Below are 17,659 nucleotides of genomic sequence, written 5' to 3' on the forward strand. Positions count from 1 at the left end.
TTTGTACCTGTTATGGTGGTAATTTGGTCTTTGGAACACCATCTAATAAAGGCACTGTAGGGGTGGCAAGAGCCTTAGCCAGTATCTGGAAGCCCAGTGGGGTGACAGATGCAGGCCATCTCTGGCAAAGCATCGAGGTTTGTCATTCATGTCATCCCAGGCAGATACTGGATCCCCTTAGAATGACACCAGAAACTTAGCCAATTGTTGAAATCAATCATTTTTTGCTTCTGCTGTCATATCATTTTGGGTGATGGTAGGATGCTGCTCAGGGCTAGGGTCATACCCACCTGGGCTACATAATCCGAGACCTCCACGTCTCTCTCCATGTGCTCCAGGGAGATGCGTCTTAGGTCATTCCCACCTACATGCACAACGACAGAGTCATATTTATACTTGTTCAGGGAGCTGAGTGCATGCGTTATGTGGTGGATCCTGGCACCTGACAGGCAGCTGACTGCGACTTTCTCCTTTATTCAACCTAGTGAGTGGGACATCAGTGTGCCTTACTATCAAGTCACATTTGAATAATGTGTTGGGCATGCTTTTTTGCCTTAGGGGGCTTTGGTTGAGTGGCACACTGTTTAGGAAAGTTGTTTCTCATGATTAGTGTTGTGTTTGTGTTTCTGCCTTGGTGGTCTCTGTTGTTTGGGTAGATTTTTGAGAGCCTCTGAGAAGGTGGGTGTGTGGTTTGTGCTTTTATGTGAAGACAGTGCTGGTGTGTGTTCTGAAGTGCTTTATGTTCCATGTAGTGTGGTGCAATTGCCGACCTTCTCCTCTTGACCAGCTATTCCGGTCTTGGCAGGAGTGTGTGTGACTTCCAATTTGGATATAAAAGTGCATCTCTCGCAAGTCTGAGTGTTGGAAGGTAAGAGGAAAGGGCTGTCAGTGTACATGAGGCAGTTGCTACATTGCTTCAGGATGCCCAAGTTCACCAGGTTAATAGGAGAAAGCACAGGGAACTCATCTTTAGACATGCCTGGAGGGGTGGGCATTAATAATAAGTACTGGAGCGGTTTCCTTGTAGAATGTTTAGTGCTGGTAACACTTTTGTGTGCTACAATGATTGCTACAAGAAGTCTGGTGGAGTGCTAAACTAATAAGCTAGTAAAAGTGCAGGAGAGGAGAGAACTAGCAGATCTAAGGGAAAAATTGAAGAGCAGACTTTGGCACCGCTCAGAAGCTTATAAACAGTCCTGGATATGGTAAATCTGTACCTCGACTATACTAGTTACAGGAAAAGTGAGAAACTAGCACAGATGTGAGCTTCTGAACTTGAAAGTTGAAAGACATGGAAAAAACTGCCCAAACGGCCAATAAACTACAATTTCTGAGCCAGAAACCACTCCTCTTGTGGTTAGATAGGCTACCTAGTGCTTACCACTCCCACTGTTTAGCTAGAAGGCTTCCTTCCAACACAGAAGGGCTTGGGGGGGGCTCAGAAGCGTACCAACAGTCCTGGATACAGCAAAGCTGTATCTGGACTAGACTAGTTACAGGAAAGGCAGGAGACGAGCTTAGAATTTTTTTTTTGTTTTTTTAGTAAAGTCTGTGTGTATATGTATTTATTTATATAGATACAGATGTGTATATCTGTATGTCTTTGATATATATACACACATGCATGCATTTACATATATAGCTACACATGTATACATCTGTGTATATACGTGTGTGTATGTATGTTTCTATGTATGTAAATGTGTGTGTGTGTATATATATATATATATATATATATATATATGTGTGTGTGTGTGTGGCATACATGCATTTGATCGGCTGGTGAATGGTCAATCGGGTATTGTCGAAAGCAGTGCAGCAAAATCTCAAAGCGATTGCAAGAGTTGCATCTCACAAAATATTGCCTCCTTTTTGACCCATGGTAGCGCTCATTTAGGTGGTAGAGCGCCTGGAAATGTCAAATTCTGTGTTTACGACATTCTGACCATTCAGCATTGCGTGATTCGCGCATAAAAGTCGGTGTTATAACCGATCGAGCATTGTACGCTCGATCAAATGAATGTATACCGTATATGTCTAGTATGTGTAAATGTGTTTATATATGCGCATGTGTGTCTGTGTGTGGATATCCTTCGAATGTCGTATAGTCGACACCGGAAGGTCGTAAATGTCGAAGACGGAAAATCAATCTAGGAACGGTGTTAACATGGGTTGAGGTAGGTGTTCGTATTATTCTTAACTACAAACATCTCCCCTACCTCGACCCATGTTGAAGCCCATTCCTAGATTGTTTTTCCGAGTTCGTGATTAGCAGTTACGGCCTTCCGTTGTCGACTATACGATGTTCGAAGGAGTGCCGTTCTACCTTTTAATAGTAAACCGTATAAAATTGTGTGTTCATATATAATAAACCGTGTATGCATATAACAAAGTTGACCACTATGTATTAGTTTTATAATATGCAGGCATTGTTGTGTGCAAAAATTAACACAGAAACAAATCACACTGTCAAATGCTTCACGTCTAACAGGATTATTCCATGGTGATAAAAATAGAGCATAAAATATTTGTCAGTTGTGTTCTGTGTAGTCTGAATTTGCTTCCCTCCATAGTGATTCTGTACCTGTTTTTCAGATGTTGGGGTTATCCTCGCTACAACTTCTTGCTTTCCCCCAGTCAACAAATGCAGCAGGTATTTCCCTCTGGGGCATGCTGTGCTTCATGATTGATCATTTGGCCTCCTGTATGCTTACCACTGCTTCCATTGATCTCCAAGTTTCTATAGAAATCCAGCAGGTTGAAGAACTCTGTCATCCTCCTTTCCCTTGTTGGCCTCATCAAGTGTGCTTCCACTGTCTCTGGTCTCATCTAACATTATCCCCCTTGGATTCTGGAACCCAGTCAGGATTTCTTATCTTGCCCTTTTAAATCAAGCATCTTGATCTCCACATCCCCAAACTGACTGCATGAGTTCTGTACCTTTCTGTCCACTCTCCTTAAAGATGGGGTTAGATTTTTCTGTAATAAATTTACAATTGGCTGCTCTTTCCAGTTATACTGGAAGAGGCTCACCCTCTTTGTTAGTGTCCAGGTTATGCTAAGATTTTATTAAAGGAAAAATTCTGCTTAGACCCCCCTATATGAGATCCTTCTCCAAAATTCTTTATGGAAAACCCGATTCAGCCCTTGTATACCTAGATTACCTTCATTTTCTGTAAACTTAAGGTGTTCCTCCGGAATAATCTTTCCCTATGCTTAATATAGCCATATCATTGCCATTATCTTTCCATAGTCCTCTGTGTATTGCTGATTTACTCCTAAATGTTGTGAGATTGTTTTATCATCCTAGAACCCTTTCAAAAATATTAACTGTCTCATCAGTTTCTGATGTTCTTCATCTCACATTGCTGCAGTCCTTACACTTGGGTAGTCCGCTGTCCTGGGTCGGCCCGAATATCAAAGTATAAGGCTGACGTCGGTCAAGGCGCATTTGACTGACATCAGGACGTCAGGGTACAAATGCGCATGACCGACATCATATCCTCAGTCTTTTTTGCCGCATGGTCCGATGCAGAAGCAGTATTGCAAGTGCCGGTTGGCGTTCTGAAATTTTTCGATTCCGGAGTTTCAGACCGAGTCAAAGTTGGCTAAGTACCCCGTTGGGGAATATTTTGGTTTTTTCTTGCCTCAGTGGTTAAACGGATGTCAGAAAAAGTGAATAACTGCATTTCTTGTGGGAAACAGATACCGCATAGAGATTATCATACTTTGTGTATTCCTTGTTTAGGGCCTGAGCACGACGTTGTTGGGTGTCGCTCTTGTGCTAGATTCAATAAGCGCACTATAAAGAGGAGATTATCTGTATTGTCAATTTTCATTCTTCCTCGCCTTCCCTCCCAGAAGGATATTGGATGATTTAGGGAATTTTTTTTTAGTTCCAGGTTTGAGTTTTAATTCCTTTCATTGTCCTGTCTCTCTAAATCACCAGACAGAAGTAGCAAACTCGATCTGAGGACTTAGAAAGAGGGTGATGCATTATGGGAAGAGGGAGGAGCTTGAGACTAGGATCCAAAGTATAGAAAATATAGCCAAGTCAGATCCGAGGATTGGATCCAGAACACATCAGTGAAGAAGAATGAAAAAAGGCAACACAGATATCAAGCTACCAAAAAGGGAAGGCTCCTAGAGTCCTGTATTGGACTTTTGTCAGGATTCCCAAGTTCAAAATCTTATTCCTTCGGTCCCTTCTTCCTCTAATGTCCCTTGTTAACCTTCATGGTAAAGGAAATTTTTAGACCCCCTAGCATCATATTCCCATTGGTTTGTAGTTCAGGTGTTTTCTAAAGTTTGTTGTGTGTGGGTTGCACGATCTTTTGTCTCCTACCCTTTGAGGTGTCCACAGCTCTAAGGGTATTTACAAGTGTCTTGCTCCAGTCGTTGCTTATTGCAAGCTTCAAGGCATTCACTTCTTTCCATGTTTAAATTCCTTCCAGGCTATTTTTCCAGTTGTCTGAAGTGTTTACAAACTGTGCAGCATCTTCTACTCAGTCCGATCTTTCAAATTTCAGACTTTTTTTTTATCCCTTCCACACAGCATTGTATTCTGAAATGTCTGTAGGATTCTTCCCTGGAAAGAGCCTTACTTCCTCCTGATGAAGTAGAGATTTTTCTCTTGCTTCCCATCTCCAGACTTCAGATAAGGAAAATACAGTGGTACCTCTTACCAATCTGAAGTCAACAGCTACATCCTTTGTCCCTTCATATCCTAGTTCTGGGATTTGTAAACAGAGAGATTCTTTGGATAGAGCAGATCTCCTGCAGTCCATGTCTTCCACTCTCCATTCCAAACCCTGTACGATCTGTAACTACAGATGCATCTGATTTGGTGTGTGGGGTGCAGTTTCCAAAGGGGTAAAAGTGCAAGCTTTGGGGAACCTATAGACAGACAAACGTCCAAATGTCAGATGTTTGCAATGATCAAAGCTTTGAAAGCCTTAAATCTTGTCTGGTCCCCAGGACTCCTGCAAGTGTACAAAGACAATACCTCAGTAATACAGTGCAAAATCAAGGAGATACCACAACTTAGTTGCTTTGCAGACTATCTAAGACAGCCTGAGGTGACAGCAGCTCATGTCAGTTTGACTCTGCAGGCTTCATACAATCCATCAGAGCAAAACCTGATTGCTGAAAAGCTTAGCTGGTCCTGAACAGACCCCCCCCCCCCACAAATAGAAACTTTATCCTGGTGCTCCCAAGAATTGATCCAACTGTAGGAACACCTCAGACACCAAGTATATCTGTTTGCCCCCATTCAGAACAGACAGCTAGAGAAGTTCTGCTTCTGGACTCCTTGCAAACATGTCTGAAAGATGGGTCCCTTTTCATTTAAGTAGACAGGTTTGTTCTTGTATAGTTTTCCACCCATTTCTGTTTATATTCATGGTGGTCCTGACGATCTAGAAGCAATCTTGAAAAGATTGAGGTAACTTCCTTTTGGCCCAAGCAAAAGGCATTCTCCCTATTTTTCAGTCTGTCCTGGGGCAATTACCACAACATTCTCTATAGAATGGATTTACTCACACCCTGACCTGGAAAATCTTCAAATGACTAGATGATAAATTTAATTACCTTTTAAGCACCTGTTTTCAGGGGGTACTAAAAGATGCAAAAATAAACTGCTACTAGGAAATCTTACATTGACAAGTAGAAAAGATTTTCTAGATGGTTGCCGGTCTAAGAACCAGAACCCTCTTCAGGCTTGGCTGGCTCTAGTTCTTTGTCAGGTTTATCTTCCTCTGGCATTTCTTATTCCGTCAAGGTGCATTTGTATCTCATTTCTTCTCATCTGTTATAAGGTACCATCTCCCCACATTTTCTAACCATACTCAAGTCAATTTTTGAAACAAGTGTTGCATATCCCTCCACCCAGGAAGCAGGTAACTTCTTGGTATCTCAGCTTTGCACTTGAAGCTTAATCTTGTCTCCATTTGAACAAACTCATGAGACTGATTGAGGATGTCCTTCTATTCATATGCTGTACTATATCCATAACATGAGGGAGTCTGCGTCTGGTCGACTCGTACTTCCGGACATTTTGCAAAAGATAGTTGCTACTGCGAAGGTATGTGTGATGTCAAACTTCTCAGTGAAAGCTGGCCATAAACAGACTGGTATAAAATGAACGTCCACATGCACCTACCTCAGAATGTTTCTGCTGCCTGTGTGACTGCCAGCTCCAATCATCGCTCACTTGCTGAAGTGACTTTGTACTGTCCATATACAGAAAAGTACCTCCTAGGGAATTTTGATTATTTTTTGCTACTGTATTTTGGCTTCATGTCAGGTAGAAAGGCAAGTGTCTGTGTGGAAGGCAGATTCCACATAGTTTCACATGAGCTCTGCCTATTCTGTCTAGGCCAAGACCACAACCACACCACTTGTAAAATCTATCAGGCATTTGTCCCCAAAACCCTCAGGAGTCGTCTTGCCATGTTAGAGTATCTAGAGAACCAACGCTTGAAAGATTTTACTAAAGACATGGACCTGACATCAGGAGCCTCAGAAGAGCCACCCACAAAAAAATCATGGCCTGATCCGAACACTCCACCTTCTGTTCCATCCATACCTCTCAAGGCCGGTGAAGGCCCGCCGTCCAAGTCTGAATCCGCGGGTCTTCCACTGACGAGTACCCAGGTGGAAGCCGTCAAAGAAGCAGTAAGCACATCCCAGCGGGATACAAAAACTAGTAAAGAAACACTGGTAAAACACACCAAATGAAGGACAAACCACACTGAAATCCAAAATAAAAGTTTGTTTTGTGGTTGGGTACTTCAATTGGAGGCTTGGTCTTGTTCGAAAGGAAACGAGGTCATACTATTTTAATTACCTTTCATATATATATATATATATATATATATATTTGTATTTTTATTCCATTTTGTCTGATGAAGTTTGCTTAACACAGTAAACGAAAGCGCTAACTTTTATTTTGGATTTCAGTGTGGTTTGTCCTTCATTTGGTGTGTTTTGTACATCCCAGAGGGAGTCGTAGGCATCCGACTCTGGCACGGGGGGGGGATCTAGGCTTATTTCTGAGGACCTGCTTGGGGTTTCCCAAATTATTGTCCGCGACTATGTTATCTCGGACGTTGTGGAGTGCCATCCAGCCCTGCATTGCATCACAGACATGTCACAAAAAGCAGCAAAAGACAAAATATTGCTCCTTGTCCCACGCCTGTACCTTCCGACCATGCACCTGACTGGCAGGCCTTTGCTCAAGGCCTCCTTAATGCCTTCCTTGCATTATGCCAGGCCTCTGCTTCTAGCCGGGCACCCCTCAACTTCTACCCCTAAGGGTAAACTAGTTACTGGCTTATCTTCTGAAGAACTGGATTCTTCAAGGGATGAATCCCTTGCTTCCCAAATTACCTCCTCTTTTGGGGTATGCTTCTCCAGAGGAGCAGTCAAATGGTACAGATTCCTCAGGGGAAGACGATACCTTTGAGGAAAGTATTGCGCAAATGAAAGACTTTAAATGGGACTGCAGCCAGGTTACTGAGACTCAAAAGAGATATGACCTCACAATATCCACGAATCCCAAAAACTAAGATAAAAACAGTCAGCACAGTGTAATAAAGAAGAGCCGGACTCCAGAAAATAATTTAGCGCTTTCATTCGCTGTTTAATACACCATAAACTCTTCAGATCACGTATTTTACATTGTGAAACACCACCCATATATACTGAAACACTTGACAATATTAACCAATAACATTAGATTAACAATTAAATAATCTCACAAACAAATTTTAAAGAGATGTGTAAAGAATTCTAATAAGCATATTAATTATAAAAATCTAAGTAATTCCACATATAAAATTAAAACACATACAAAACACAAAATTCAACTTGTTAGTAATTTCGTAACTTTTGCCTTTGTAAGAAACATTTTATATTTACATTCTAACAAAGTTTTAAAATCTCCACTATAGAGTTACAAATTGCAACGTATACCACAATTGTGGACAATGCAGATTTATAGCCAGTTGATGCTCTATTGAGTTAAAACATTGTAGCAGGATATTTTGGGCTAGAGGTCATTACACTTGTAACTCTAGATGTTAAGTTGTCTATCTCGCCTTCATTCTTGCTGGATGGGTTCGGAGCCGACCTCGGCTCCGACTCGGCCACTCTAAAAGCTCGAGAGTTGGTTCCACCGGCTCGAGGCTCCCCCTATATCCCACAATGCTAGGCGTGAGTTACCTCAGATCTCATTTGCCGCTACAGCGATCGAGGTGTGTTTTCTACCGGCTCCAGGTTAGTGAAAGTTAGACTAGTTTAAATTCTTTAGACTTAGGCTAGCTTAGTGTATTTTTCTTTCCCTTTAGTGTAGTGGACTTATTATCCCTTCTACCTTTTATCCAGCCCCCTTTTTTTCTAAAGAACTCATAGTTCTTTCCCTAAGGCCTTCGGGCCCTTCCTTCCCTACCCTTAGGGTGTGTAGGTGTTTAATTAGGGAGTTTTATTTAACTTACCTTTAGTTTAAATAATTCCCTTTGAACCCTATCAGTGTAATCTGTGTGTGTGTGTTTTCTGTGTGTGATTACACTTCGGTTCCTTGAATATGTCCAAGGATACAAAGGTCTCAGGCTTCAAGAAGTGTGACTCGTGCTGTCAGAAAATGTCTCTGACAGACGGTCACACTTCTTGTGTGTATTGCCTGGGACCTTTACACCTGCAGGACTCTTGTGCTGTATGCCATGGCTTCAGCCCTAGAGTCCTGCAGGAGAGAAAAAATAAACTCATTTTGAGGGGTTTAATTAAGCCTGAAGGTTCCCTTTCTGTGTCATCGGGGAAACCTTCTAAGGCTTCTAAGACCTCGGCTCCAGCTTCAGAGTCGAGGCCTAAGGCTTCGAAGCCTACTGCTTCATCGGCTCCGGCTGGAGCCGATGAGTCTTTGACTGCAGTATCCGTGGTTTCCTCGGCTCCGGCCGGAGCCGAGGCATTAGAGATTCCTGGGTCGGAGCCGACATCTAGAAAGAGATCGAGGTCACCGTCCCTTGGCTCCGTTCATTCGGCTCCAGCGTCTCCCCTGCTGTCTGAACGGAGCCATAGATCTCACTCCTCCAGGTCATCGAGGCTCTCAGATCACGACCTCCAGAGGGTAGTGAGTAGACTTTTGAAGTCCGAGGCACTGGCCCAAATGCTCCAGAGTCCGACTCATCAGTCGATGCCTCAACTTGTTCCAATAAATATTCCTCCTCCGACTCCTTTGAGCTCGGAGCCGGGGCGTCTCGGGACCGAGACTGTGGTAGCGTCGGAGCCGATACATTTGTCATCGGCTCCGTCGGCTCCGATTTCTTCTTTTGAAGAATCTCGGCGCCGGGCTTCCCTCGTCTGCTCCGAGGGGGTGAGTGGCATCGGACCTTGTCCGACCCCCCTCTCCCTCTCGGTGCTTCGGCGCTGGTGAGTTCGGCTCCGACATCGGCCTCGGAGCCATCTCTGTCGGTGCCGAGGGAGGTTCTCAGCTTCTCGGAGCGGGGACCTCTGGCTCTGCCTGACAGGGGTGCATTCGAGGTCATGCGGAGTGTGTTGGAACCTTGTTCGACTCCACAGTCTGCTCCGTCCACCCCTCCCACTTCGGTGCCTTTGGTTATGTCGACTCACTCCCTCATCCCAGACCGCAGAGAGCAAGCTCCTCAAGAATCCCCTGTGGGGATCTCATCCTCTTCCGAGGCCTCTCCTGAATTGGCAGGGGAGCCTCCTAGGAAGAGAAAGTGTAAGAGGAAGCACATAGACTCACCTGAGTCTGTCACCTCTGACACAGATTTAGAGGATTCCGAGGGTTCCCACGTTCCCCTTCTGAAGATGTCTCTTTCGCAGACATTCTAGAGATCCTGAAACAGAGGGAAATTGGCCAGCCCTTAACCCTTCGGAGGATGAATCTGTGTATCTTGAGGCGTTTGGCTCTCGCCCTTCCACCTCCTGGGTGTCCCCCCCCTTTGATCCCCTCATGCAGGTGGTTGCAAAGAAGGCCTGGACGGCTCCTGATTCAGTGGACCCTACCCCCAGGAGACCCTCCAAATTTATAACAGCACCAACTGACAAGCAATTTCTCACAAAAGGTGTTTCTGTGGATGCTATGGTGGTAGCTGCTGCCACCAAGAAGGAACTAGCTGATCCTTCAGTGCCTGTTCATCCCCCTAACAAAGAATCTAGGTCTATGGACAGGTACAGGAAGCGGATGTTCTCATCAGCGACCTTTGCTATGCGTTCGCTGAACTACCTATGCCATTTTACTCGTCTTCAAAGAGACTTGATCAAAGAAGCGAGTGACATGTTGAAGGATCCTACGGCTGCAGGTTTTCAAGACAAGATGAACACTCAGCTGGCTACCCTGAACTCCATAGCTATCTCCTCCATGCGCCTCCTTTCTTATGCGGCTGATGGAGCGAGCAGGGACAGGTGTGGCCTTACGCAGGCATGCCTGGATGCGGCTATGCAACTTTGCGGACCCCTTTAAAACGTCTTTCACTAATTCCCCGTTTGATGGATCATCTCTTTTTGGTCCTCAAGTGAAAGAAACCTTGACTAGGTGCGAGACAGATGGCAAGACTCTTTCTGCCGTCGGAGTCCGTTTTTCTACTCCTTCTAGGCCTTACCCCAAAGGCCAGAAAAGTGGGAAAATGTGGTTCCGCAAACAATCTCAAGGGACTTCGCCTGACGCACAAAGTCGGTTCCCCGCCAGAGGCAGAGGGGGGAACAACAATGGTAGACGCCGCCCTAGAGGCAGGGGGGGTCCACAGAACCAGGGCAATCGGGAAGTCTTCTCTGATAAGCCCTTTCAGCATCCCTGAGGTGTTGCCCGACTGCCCACCTTCGGAGGCAGTCGGGGGAAGATTGTCACTGTACCCAGAAGCCTGGCTATCCCTGACTCAAGACAAATGGGTACAGTCCATCATTTCCGAAGGCTATTCCATTCCCTTCGTTCGCATTCCAAACCATTCAAAAAAATCCCTTCCAGATGTTCCACCCGCTCAAAGGGATCTTGCAGCTTTGGAAATTTCAAAGCTGCTTGCAAAAAGAGCAATTCAGCCAGTTCCAGCAGACCAGCAAGGATCCGGAATCTACTCCAGGTTCTTTTTAGTTCCAAAGAAAACAGGGGACTGGAGACCAATTTTGGATCTCAGTATCTTGAACAGGTCAGTCAAGAAAACAAGATTTCGGATGGTCACGCTGCAGTCCATCCTTCCCCTTTTGGGAAAGGGAAACTGGATGTGCTCTATAGACCTTCAGGATGCGTACTATCACATAAAATGAGCAGACGCTCCAGAAGATTCCTCCGCTTCAGGCTGGGAACCAGTCATTTTCAATTCAGGGCCCTGCCCTTTGGTCTCACCACTGCCCCGGTGTTTACCAAATGTATGGCAGTGGTTGCTTCTCACCTGAGACGCCAAGGATTCCAGGTGTTTCCATATTTGGACGACTGGCTCCTCACAGCTCCCACCAAGCATCTTCTCCTAATGGCCAGGGACTACACCTTTCGCATTTGTCAAAAGTTAGGCATTTCAATAAATTGCGAAAAGTCTGTTTTGTCGCCTTGTCGCTATTACCTTCATAGGCGCAAATCTAGACACAGTCAACATGTCTGCAAGACTAACACATCAGAGAATAGCAGACATACACAAACTGGTCTCACTCCTCTTCAGCAACAACAGAGTCAAAGCCAGGTTAGTTCTGAAAGTGTTGGGGATTATGGCGGCTGCCATACCTCTGCTTCCATTAGCCAGGTTCCACATGAGAATCCTTCAATGGATGCTCTTCACGCAATGGTCATACCAGCAACTTCCGATGTCCCACACCATTATGATTACGCAGACATGCAGGAATCATCTTCTGTGGTGGATGTCTTCCCTCAGCTCTTATTGGGAAGACCCTTTGTCCCTTCCCCTCCGGTTGCTACTCTGACAACGGACGCCTCCCTGATCGGGTGGGGGGGGCATTATCAGGGCAGAACTGTCCAGGGCACATGGCAGCCTCACGAATGCCACTTGCACATAAATGTTCTAGAGATGAGAGCAGTGCTTTTAGCGTTGCAAGCCCTTCAAGACTCTCTTCCCTTGGGAACGATAGCAATCCAGACGGACAATATGTCTGTAGTGTGGTATATCAACAAACAAGGCGGAACCAGGTCCTACCCCCTGTGTCGAGAAGCACTCAGACTGTGGCAATGGGCGATTTCTTCTCAGCGGTTTCTGATAGCAACGCACATCCCCGGGAAGTCCAATCAAATCGCGGACAAGTTGAGCAGAGCTATCCTCATGCCTCACGAGTGGTCTCTGAAAGACTCTGTTGTGAGAGAAATTTTTCTCAAGTGGGGTCAGCCTTGCTGCGACCTTTTTGCTACTCCCCAAAACAGCAAGTGCAGAGATTTTTTCACCCTATTCCCTCTACCAGGTCAGCCCAGCAGAGACGCTCTAGTCCAAGTTTGGCCCCGGGGACTTCTGTATGCATTTCCTCCTTCCCACTAATCTCTCAAGTGATACAGAAAGCTATCGCTCAGAAGGCCTCGTTGATCCTCATTGCTCCTTACTGGCCTCGACAGGTTTGGTTCCCCTTTCTACATCAATTTCTGTTGGAGCGACCTTGGCATCTGGACCTAGTTCCAGATCTTTTGATCCATCAGTCGGGTCAGTTTCATCGCTCCCTTCCCTCTCTGAACCTCACTGCTTGGTTCCTCCAATTCCAACCTTAGCCAGGCTTCCTCAAATATCTCACTCTGTCCGAGATATTTGGATAGCTTCCCATAAATCTTCCACTAGAAAGATTTATTTGAGTAAGTGGAAACGTTTCGCCTATTGGGCTCAAGGAAGGGACTTAGATCCTTTCACTGCTTCCATCCAAATGGTCCTTGATTTTCTAGCTGAACTCTTCCATGCAGGTTCATCTCCTTCTACTCTTAAAGTTCAATTGGCAGCTATTTCTAACTTTCATGTAGGCATTTCAGAGTCTGCCATCATGTCCCACAAGCTTTGCAAAGCCTTTTTGAAGGGAGTTTTTCTACTCAGACCTCCGATAAGAAATCCTCCTCCTCCTTGGGACCTAAATTTAGTTCTCAGTTCTTTGATTCTCTCCCCTTTCGAACCTGCAGCCTCCTGTTCTTTAAAATTGCTATCATGGAAGACTCTCTTTCTGGTAGCTATTACTTCAGCTAGAAGAGTTTCAGAACTTCATGCACTCAGCTGTCGACCTCCTTATCTGTTGTTCCATAAGGACAGGGTATCTTTACGAACCAACCCGTCTTTTTTACCTAAGATAGCCTCGGCGTCTAACCTAAATCAAAGCATTGACCTCCCGGTGTTTTTTCCAGAATATTCTAACAGGTCTGAACAAAAATTGCATTGGCTAGATGTTCGTCAGTTAAGGTACTATTTGGATAGAACCAAACAATTCAGAAAGTCTGACCAGCTGTTCGTCTCTTATGCAGAAGGCAGAAAGGGACTTTCAGTTTCAAAGGTATCATTATCCAGATGGCTAACATCTCTGATTTCCCTTGTTTATGAAATTAGACACCAAAAGCTGCCTAACAAACCTAAAGCCCATTCTACCAGAGCTTTGGCTACTTCTATAGCCTTCCAAGACAGACTGCCTATTGACACCATTTGTGCAGCGGCTACTTGGGCTACTCCTCACACTTTCATTTCTCATTATAAGTTGGATTTAGCCTCTAGGCATAGAGCGAACTTTGGTTCCACTGTTCTCAAGAGTCTGTTCCGTTAGGCCACCCGGGACAAGGTGCTAGGGACACGGTCCCATCCAGCAAGAATGAAGGCGAGATAGACAACTTAACATATAGAAGTTATGTTCTTACCATAACGTTCCATGTTAGTTGTCTTCTTCTCGCCTTCTTCTTGCGTCCCACCCTCCTTCCCCCTGGCCTGGACAGACCTAGAGGAGTTTGATTGTGACCTCTCTTTCTACCACCTCTTTACTTTAGGTATATGCTGCTGTGCATATTTTCCTGGATCAGGATGTTGGTCACCCTTCTCTTCTCCCTGGTTTATACAGGTGGACTTTGTTTATAGTTATTCTATTGCTATTATAAGCTGGGCCTAGCTTACAAACGAGATCTGAGGTAACTCACGCCTAGCATTGTGGGATATAGGGGGAGCCTCGAGCCGGTGGAACCAACTCTCGAGCTTTTAGAGTGGCCGAGTCGGAGCCGAGGTCGGCTCCGAACCCATCCAGCAAGAAGAAGGCGAGAAGAAGACAACTAACATGGAACGTTATGGTAAGAACATAACTTCTGTTTTTGTTGTACACGTTGCAATTTGTAACTCTTGCACAAGTTTTTATATAGGTAAAACTGTCAAGACTTTAGAATATTTTAGAATTCTTTAGAATTTTTTAGGAAGAAGAATTTATGACCATGTTTTGGCTATTAAAAATAAGGGCAAGTTGAATGCATTGGCACTACATGCTGCAGTGTGCAACAATTTTAAAAAGTTTACATGTTTTGTATTAGACACTGTAGTTTCTGGGGTTTTTAGTTGAGATTTTAAAACTTTGTTAGAATTTAAAGAAACTAAGTGACAAATTGCTTTGAGTGCTGACCATTTTCCGGGTCTGAACGAAACAGTAAACGTGAAACATTTCTTACAAATGCAAAAGTTATGAAATTACTAACGAGTTGAATTGTGTGTTTTGTACGGGTAATTTAATTTTATATGTGGAATTTAGAAGATTTGTACAAGTGTTAATATGCTTATTAGAATTTTTTACACATTTCTTTAAAATTTGAGATTATTTAACTGTTAATCTAATGTGGATTGGTTAATATTGTCAAGTGTTTCAGTATATATGGGTGGTGTTTCACAATGTAAAATACTTGTTCTGAAGACGTTTGTGGTGTATTAAAAGACGAATGAAAGCGCTGAAGTATTTTTTGGAGTCCAGCTCTTCTTTACTACATTGTGCTGGCTTTTTTTTATCTCGTTTTTTTAGGTATTATTACCTCTTACAAAAGTCCCCTAACCCGTCTGCAATCCTTCCTGTGCATTCTGCCTTTTTGAATGCCTTCCTGGCTGCCTCTAAAAATCCAGATTCACAACCCCCTGCACTTAAGCTCCCAGACAGGTTTTACAAAGTCCCTGAAGATGAAAAAATTCTCTTCAAGTCCCCTTTTGCAGATCCTGCCACCATTTCTGTGACTGCAGATAAAACGTCCAAACTTCTCCCCTCCACCTCCCGCCTTCCTTCTGACAAGGAGAGCAGATTAGTGGAACACCTAGGCAAAAAAGTTTACACATCTGCCACGTTAGCAGTGAGAGGTATTGACTACCAGAGGCACATGGCCAAATACTCTGTGGCCCTTCTTTCTGATGCTATTAGGCAATTGGGTGACCTCCATGATTCCTCTAGCAAGGTCAAAATCTGTAGTCTTAAATTCCTGCAGCCAAGTAACTAAAACTCCATTAAGTGTAGTTATGATGCAGTAGAGACTTGCAGCCTCAGGTTCTGTCATCAGGAGATTTTCCTGGCTTAGGCTGCAGCCTTTCCCTGATGACATTAAGTCAGAACTAATGGATGCTCCCTTGAACAACAAAAGTTTGTTTGGTTCAGCAGCTGCTGAACTCTTTAAGGCCCTTCAGGAGGAAGGGTAAAGAGCTCAGACACATTTTTGTCTCCCCTGTTCCACGTTTTCAGAGGAACTATCCAGCTAAAACTGCATTTGTGAGAAAGCCTTCCAGACAAATACCATCCAACGGGAAAAAGGATACCAGGAAAAACAGCCCCCTTCTAGGTCTGTTCCCTCATCCCTGCTCCAAAACTGCCTTTTCAGGCCAAGCCTGATAGTCTGTGAATACCAGCCCTTCCATCCAGACACCTTTCTCTCTATGCATCTCTCCCTGTCCTAACCAGATTGGAAACTGGTTACCCAGAACTGTTGGGTCCTCTGCATTATAAAACATATATTTCATGGTGTTGGAGTCCAGACCCACTTTCAAAGGCATTCCTCAACCCCCTTGAGACCAAATGGCTTTCTTTCCTACACTTCTGCAGGACCTTCTCCCTAAAGGCACAATTCAAGAGGTTCCACCTCAATTAAGAGGAAAAGGTTTCTACTCCAGGATGTTCCTGGTCCCCAGGAAAGAAGGTCTTTGGAGGCCAATTTTGTATTTGCCCCATCTCAACACCTTTCTCCAGGTCTCCTTTCAGATGCTCACGCTTTCAACTCTCCTTCAGGCCTTCTTGGTGTCCTTAGATATAAAAGATGCCGGCTTTCACATCCCAATCCATCCCCTTTTCAGGAAATCCCTCTGCTTTTCAGTGGGTTCTGAACAATTTCAGTTCTCTGCTTTGCCATTTGGGCTCTCTACGTCCCCAAGAGTGTTCACAAAGTGCCTAGCTCCAGTCACTGCTTTTGCTAGAACGCGGGACTGTTTGGACAATGTCCTGATCCAGGTCCCATCCAATCAATTTGCCTTACATCATGTAGGCTTCACCATCTCCCTCTTGAGAAGTCTGGGGTTCACCATAAACCTTCAAAAATCCTCCCTTGTACCCTCACAGGGTCATGTGTTCTTAAGATGCAGGATTTTAACAGGACAAATGGTCTGTCTTCCTCCGGGCAAGATTGTCCCTCACTTCTTATTTCAAGGGGATATACCCTCTCCAAGCCCTTTCAGCCAGGGAGTTTCTCTGGTTCCTGGGATTCATTGCCTCCTCCATCCCCATGGTACCCCTAGTGAGGCTACACATGAGGAAATTCCAGTGGTATTTAAGGATAGTTTGGAAGCAACACCTGCCACCCCCTGTAGCGTTTGGTTCCCCTGTTACTATGCCTTTCCAGGGATTTGAATTGGTGGATAGCCCAGATATTGGCCAACCCAGACCTGCCCCTACAGCACCCCCCCCCCCCAATCAGGACCTATACACAGATGCTTCAGACACAGGTTGGGGAGCAACCTTAGGAGAATGGAGAGTGAGAAACACTTGGACCCTGAACCAACAGAGGGAGCACATCAATATCAAGGCGATGAGAGTCTTGATATTGGCCCTGCAAATCTTCAAGGATCAGATCCTGCCAGGAGTGCTGAGGTGGTACGCAAACAGTACCACTGTGCTATGGTACATCAACAAACGGGGGGGACAAGGTCCTATCTCCTGTGCAGATTGGCTCTGCAGGTGTGGAAAATCACCCTAGAGAGACAAGTAAACCTTCTAGCCATCTACATTCCTTCTGCAGAAAATGTGATGGCAGATGCTGTAAGCAGGACCATGACTCAGTCCCACAAATGGATGCTAAACAGGGTTGTATTCTTGGACCTGGCCCATCGATGGGGTATACCGCAAGTGGATCTTTTTGTCTCACCCATGAACAGACAACTCCCAACCTTTTGCTTCAGGATGCTTTCTCCCGAAGCATGGAGGGTGGATGCTCTTTCATTCCCTTGGAAAGGAATGTTCGCCTATGCATTCCCCACTTTCCCACTCGTGCAAAATGTTCTGCTGAAGATTGAGAGAACAACCACAAGTCTTGTTGGTGACCCCCTATTGGCCAAGGCAGCATTGGTTCCCCCTAGCACATCTAGCCAGGGGCAGTCACCACAAGTTACCTCGCTAAATAGACCTGCTCACACAGGAGAAGGCAACTCTCATACACCCCCAACTATCCACCCTGAACCTTACATTGTGG

The 17,659-nt window shown here is 44.8% G+C and overlaps 1 protein-coding gene across 1 annotated transcript in view; it reads left to right on the plus strand.

The window, feature by feature from the left end:
* ZCCHC8 (zinc finger CCHC-type containing 8) overlaps positions 1–17,659 on the plus strand; it is a 1,340,563-nt gene that overhangs the window by 1,082,384 nt on the left and 240,520 nt on the right. The gene's annotated exons all lie outside the window — the stretch shown is intronic.

This window comes from Protopterus annectens, chromosome 4.part0 (assembly GCF_019279795.1).
Source record: "Protopterus annectens isolate FY-2018-M chromosome 4.part0, PAN1.0, whole genome shotgun sequence".
Taxonomy (NCBI): Eukaryota; Metazoa; Chordata; order Ceratodontiformes; family Protopteridae; genus Protopterus; species Protopterus annectens.